This window comes from Leptonychotes weddellii, chromosome 10, assembly GCF_054177405.1.
Source record: "Leptonychotes weddellii isolate Sample4059 chromosome 10, ASM5417740v2, whole genome shotgun sequence".
In the NCBI taxonomy this organism is placed as follows: domain Eukaryota; kingdom Metazoa; phylum Chordata; class Mammalia; order Carnivora; family Phocidae; genus Leptonychotes; species Leptonychotes weddellii.
The window spans coordinates 6,973,652-6,979,621 of NC_138378.1; positions in this window are offsets into that span (position 1 = coordinate 6,973,652).

The following is a 5,970-nucleotide window of genomic DNA, read 5'->3' on the forward strand; positions in this document are numbered from 1 at the left end:
TTTTTTTTTTTTTTTTTTCTGGGTGCCTGGGTGTCTGGGTGTGACTCGTGGCTAAAATAAGGGTAGTGGGCTTTGTAATGTACTATTTAAAGTCAGAAACCCCAGTGGACACCTCTAGGGCCAGTTCCCTCACCAATGCTATCTAAATGGCCCCACTCATTCAAGCAGCTTGGCTAAACACTGGGAACTTTGCCTTGAGCTTTCCCAAAGCCAAGATTCCTCCCACAAATCTGGGTGGTCTCACCTGGACAGAGAGCAGTCAGCAGTCCCCATATGAATGGGGACCAGGGGAGCACGTGCAGGGATGGTGTCTCCTGGACCCTTGATGCTTGGCTGGACTTTCTTTCTCTTTCTCCACCATATCATGTGCCTTTAAGTATAAGCTTTATGTGAGGGTGCTCTGTAGAACTGGGCAAGTCCTTTCAAGTATCCAAGCTTAGGAATCTCTGTACGAGGCACAGAAGTTAGTAACTGGCCCAAGTTTTGAGGGCTAGTTCATGACAGAACCAGAATTTGAAATTAATCAATCTATGTTTAATCACAATCACTAATCCATAGTCACAATGCCATGCTACTTGTCACTAACATCAGTACCTAAAATATAATGGTATGAGGACCTCTGGGGTCCTCATCCACCTCTGCCCTTTCTCAAGCATCTACAAGTGTCTTGGTGAGACCCTAGGGGTATTTCACATGGGTTTAGAGCCTGCCCTCCAAGGTTCTTCTGGATAAGAACAACAACCTTGCTGATGTCTCTGAGGTAGGTAGAATTCTAAAACATCTGAGATTTCTCAGTCCCCTGGTATACACATCATGCATCATCCCTTGGCTGAATATGGTGGATGGATTTTACTCTGTGGTGAGGTTACATTATATCCATGATATATAGCACAAGTGACTTCAAGATATGGAGATGATCCACATGGGCCTGACCTAATCAGGTAAGAGCAGGGAGTTTTTCCAGGTAGGTGGCAGGAGAATGCTCAGAGACGAAAGGGGACTCAAGGATAGCAAATGAGGACAGCTTCCAGGAGTTGAGACTGAACACTGCAGACAAAAAAAATTGGGACCTCAGTCCTACAGCTGCAAGGACCTGAATTCTGACAAGAACCTGAATGATCCTGAAAGTGGACTCTCCCCTCGATAATCTGGCCTCCAGATCAAAGCCAGCCTGGCCAACACCTTGATTTTGGCCTCATGAGATCCCAAGCAGAGAACCCAAGTAAGCCCACCTGGATCTTTGACCTACAGAACTGTGAGATCATAAATGAGTGTTAAGTTGCTAAATTTGTGGCCATTTATTATGTACCACAGAAAGGGAATATGGTTCCTGATCCACAGTCACTTGAGGGAGGGGGCCCAGCATGGTCACTTCAGAAAGCATCCTCCTTGAGAACATCTCTGCTCTTGATGCTGCCCTGCTGCATGCAGAGCCTTCGAGGTGGCAATCCTGGCTGGCTTCCTGCAGCGCTCCCTGGGGCAGTCTCTGGGCATCTCACAGAACTGGGGAGAAACTTCTCACACAAATCTCAGAATTCTTCTGCCCCCAGGACCTGAGCAATACTGCCTATGGCTGAAAGCAGCCAGCCTCCTGGGGAAAACAGCCCTGGCCACCTTAACTTTCAGCCCTGCCTTTCCACAGACCCCATGCCGAGCCTGACGGAAAACCTGAGAGAATATCACCTCCTACTTCTATTTCTCTCCTCTCTCACCCTGGTCATAGCCTCAGGGCATCTGAGCTAGACATTCCCAGATTTTTGTGGAATGATGTGAGTGAGAGAATGTTATGGGACAGTAGGTTTGTGTCCTCCCAAATTTATATATCGAAGCCCTAAACCCCAGTGTGATAGTATTTGGAGGTGGGTCTTTGGGAAGTGATTAGGTTTAGATGAGGTCTTGAGGGTGGGGCCCCATGATGGGATTAGTGCCCTCCTAAGAAGAGGAAGACACCAGAGGCTTCTTTCCCTTATGAGCTCACAGCAAGAAGGTGGCCGCCATCCACACAACAGGAAATGGGTTCTTACTAGGCACTGAGTGTACTGGGACCTTGATCGTGCACTTCCCAGCCTTCAGAACTGTGAAAAGTAAATTACTGAAGCCACCCGGTCTGTGCTAGATCTGTTAAAGCAGCCTGAACTGAGTAAGACTGAGAATCTCTTGGGTTCTGTTCCCCCTGGGGCTGCTGAGAGGCTCCCTGTCGGCCTGAACAGTTTACAGCTCCGTGTTACCACCCCCAGGAGACCTTGCCTGGGAAGGAAGCCAGCTTGAGAAAAGAAGAGCAAGTGGGGTGGGGGGCTCCGGGACCTTGAACCTGGATCCCATTTTTTAGACAAGAGTCAATGCATGCATTTTTTTTTTTTCCACTCAACCCTCTTTGGGTTGGGTTTTTGGCATTTACACTGAAAAAATTCTGACAAAGTAGTGTGGCTCATTCCTATAGAATTCCTGCCGGCCTCCTCACCCAACCTCTGCTTCAGTTTGCTCACATCCAGCCTCCCTCAACTACCCTTATCCCATCTGACTTGCCAAAAGGTTTGGTTCACGAATGCGGTGCTGTTTTCAGTCCCCATTGAATGTTTGCAGATGGATGGAGCTTTTTGCATTTTTTAATTCATTTCTTGTTTTTAATGCTCCATTTTCTTTCCTATGTAATCTCTCCATTATCCTGGACAAATACCAACCAGGTAAAAGTTTCCCAATGCCCTTAATGAAACTTCATGAACTCCTTCTTCTTAGAGAACCTGAGCCAGCTACCATGGTCAAATAGTTTATGATCTATCCAGGCAAGGAGTGCAGGAGAAAGGAAGATATAGAGGTACCTTAAACAATTGCCCCGGGCACTTGGTTTGGAAGATGAGACTGTCAGGGGAGAAACAGTACACATAAAAGTAAAAAATGACTTTGGTCCCCATGCAAGGGTGTTTGTTTTGCACTTATATTGGAGATTTGGAAAAGCTCTCCGGAAGTTTTAAATGGAGGAGAAATGCCATCCTGTCCAAGAAGTCATCTCTGCAGATGGGCTTCTTGCAGTAAACAAGAGTTTCTGCACACTGGGTGAGCCTGAGAAAGTTGCTACAAATCTTTTTTTATTAAAGATTTATTTATTTATTTATCTAAGGGGGAGGGGCAGAGGGAGAAGGAGAGAGAGAATCTCAGGCAGAGAAAGGAGGTCTTGATCTCACGACCCTGAGATCATGACCTGAGCCAAAATCAAGAGTCGGACACAACTGAGCTACCCAGGTGCCCCAAATTGCTATGAATCTTAACTCATTATTTTATTCCCTCCATGGGGGCAAAGTCAAACCTATTCTATAGGTGCATGTTGCTGTTAGAAAACTCAAGATCGAGCGGCATGATGATAACTCTCATTGCCTCATCCCCGTTCACCACCACTTACTGGGCACTTGATCAGTGACATGCACTGGGCTACACACCTTACAAGATCTGCAACGTGAGTAATATTAGTATCTCCCTTTGACAAGTTTCAGGCAGGTTAGAGTACTTACATCAGTTAGCTAGTCTGTGTGTGAGTCATTCTTTAACCTAAGTCTCTGATTCCAAAATCCTTTTGTGGCGAGGGAACCCATCCACATGAAATGCATAGTGCATGACTGCTATTTTCCTAATTCACACCATCACCTTCTACACAGACCCATATGCACCCAACATAGGCACACACTCTTCCCTGCTCCAACGGCTCCAACTTTGCTTATCCTCAACCCCAGATGTTGTGTTCTAAGAAGGAGACCCCACACAAAGCCTGAAGTGTAAGTATTGATCCATTTGAGCCAATCATGGCAATTTCATCCCCCTTCCTTAATTTAGTTAGAAAGTCGTCTATGACCCAACTCTGTCTAAGGAGATACAATGAGAATACACTGCCAGAGCTTCATGAAAATGTTTCTTAGCTCTTCAAAACAGAAGAGATGCAAGGAAGAGAAAGGCTCTTTTTTCTGTTTCTGAACAGTGATGTAAGCTCAGGAGCCACTGCAGCCATTGTGTGATCCTGAGGAAGTGAGATGGTGTGCCAAGAATGACAAAACAGAAAGTCAAAAAAAAAAAAAAAATCTGGGCTCCTAATAGTAGCATTGAAACTCTGAATTGGCCTGGCTAGAAGCTATTCCAACTTGACATTTAGTATTTGAAAAATAAATCCCTTTATTTATTGAATCATTGTGACTTGGATCTGGTGCATCTTGAAGTCAGATACTTTTGAAGATACTACTAATATTTCACTGCCCATTTGTGAGAATTCCAGTAAATGAGAGACCGACTGATTTATATTCTATGCCTCTTCTCCTCACTTTTGAGTCCTCCCATTCTGTAGGTGGCAATGGTCTGTTACTCACTAAAATATTCTTTTTGCTACAAAAATGAAAGAATGCAACCACCCATGACATGATTATTTGATTATGTTGCATAAGATGTAGCACACCCATCTTGCCAGACTCCTTTATTCCCATGACAGCCTTGAACAAACAAGCAACCACATTGGGGAACCCCAAATAACAAGGAGCTTTAAGAGACCTCTTGATGCTCAGGGTCCAGCAGACAACCAACAGGAAACTGAGGCCCTCAGTACTGCAGCTGCAAGACAGTGAATTCTGCCAACTGTGTGAACTTGGAAGTGGGTTCTTTCACAGCCAAGCTTCTAGATAAATCCTCAGTCCTGGCTGGCACCTTAGAGACAGTCTTACCAAGGACCCAGCTAAGTCGTGCTGAGACTCTTGACCCATAGAAACTGCAGGAAAAGGAATAGGGGTTATTTTAAACCACGACACCTGCAGCCATTTGTCATGCAGCCATGTAAGCTATCACAGATGTTGGCATTTGCATCACGCTAAGAGTAAGCACTTCCGGCAGTTTCCTCGTCTCGCCCTGGTTCCCTCCTTGATATAACGTACTTTGGCAGCTACAGAGTTTGAGTGGAGGATTTGACAGAACTGAGTCATATCTTGCCTTATTCTTTTCAATCAAACTAGCATTACTGTTTTTCCCCCTTTAAGAGGTGTTAAATACAGAATGATTAAGAATATTTAGTGCTTTGTAGCGTTGACCTAATTATATCTTATAAAAAGCACAGTTTTTTTTGAAATACCAGTAATCACTGGGTTTTGCCTATATCCATTTTTACAACCGCTCATCTATACAGTCCGAGAAAGTACCTATCCTTTATTTCTTGCCATCTCTGACAGCTCCTGGTAAAAACCAATGTTCAAGGAAAGAATTTAACAGTGATCAGGATGCAAGCCACAACAGGCAGAATCTCCAGGGTTTTTTTTTTTTATATAAAAAGTTCAGAAGATCTGCATTCAGAGAAACTTGGGTTTAATTCCAGCTAATCTCTAATTCACAAGGTGTGTGACTTGAGAAAATTATTTTTCTGCTAGCCTCCTGTCCCCTATCTGAAAAATGCCGAGACCAATAATAACCACATGCAAAAGCTTTCATGACATAATACCAGTAGAGTTCTCAGCACAGTACTTGGCACAGAACACACAGTCAATAAATAATAGAAAACATTTCATAAATACCAGCTATGTGTTAGCTACCGAACCAAAACTTTACTTCCATTAGTCCATTACACTTGTATTGCAAACATGTAGTTGTATCATACCCATTCTACACATGGCAACACTAATCCCTAGAGGGAGCAAGGAACTTACCCAGAATTCTGTAGATCATTAGTGAATCAAAACAAAGCTGTTTAATTCCAGAGCTGACATCTCCATGCTCCTCTCTCCTCCCCACTGCCCACTATTATCTACCACTCTTTAGCAAAGATATCATTTCCCTGTACTTTTTTTTTTTTTTTTTTTGAAGAATGGGCCTATCTGCTAACATGCCGTGCCCTGTATTATAGGGTAATGATACAAGGAAATGTGTCTCAGGTTGTCTTTTGAGAATTGCTTTGCTGTAAGTAACACTTAGGTCTCCTCAGCTTTTAGAAAAAAAACTCCTTTTCTTTTT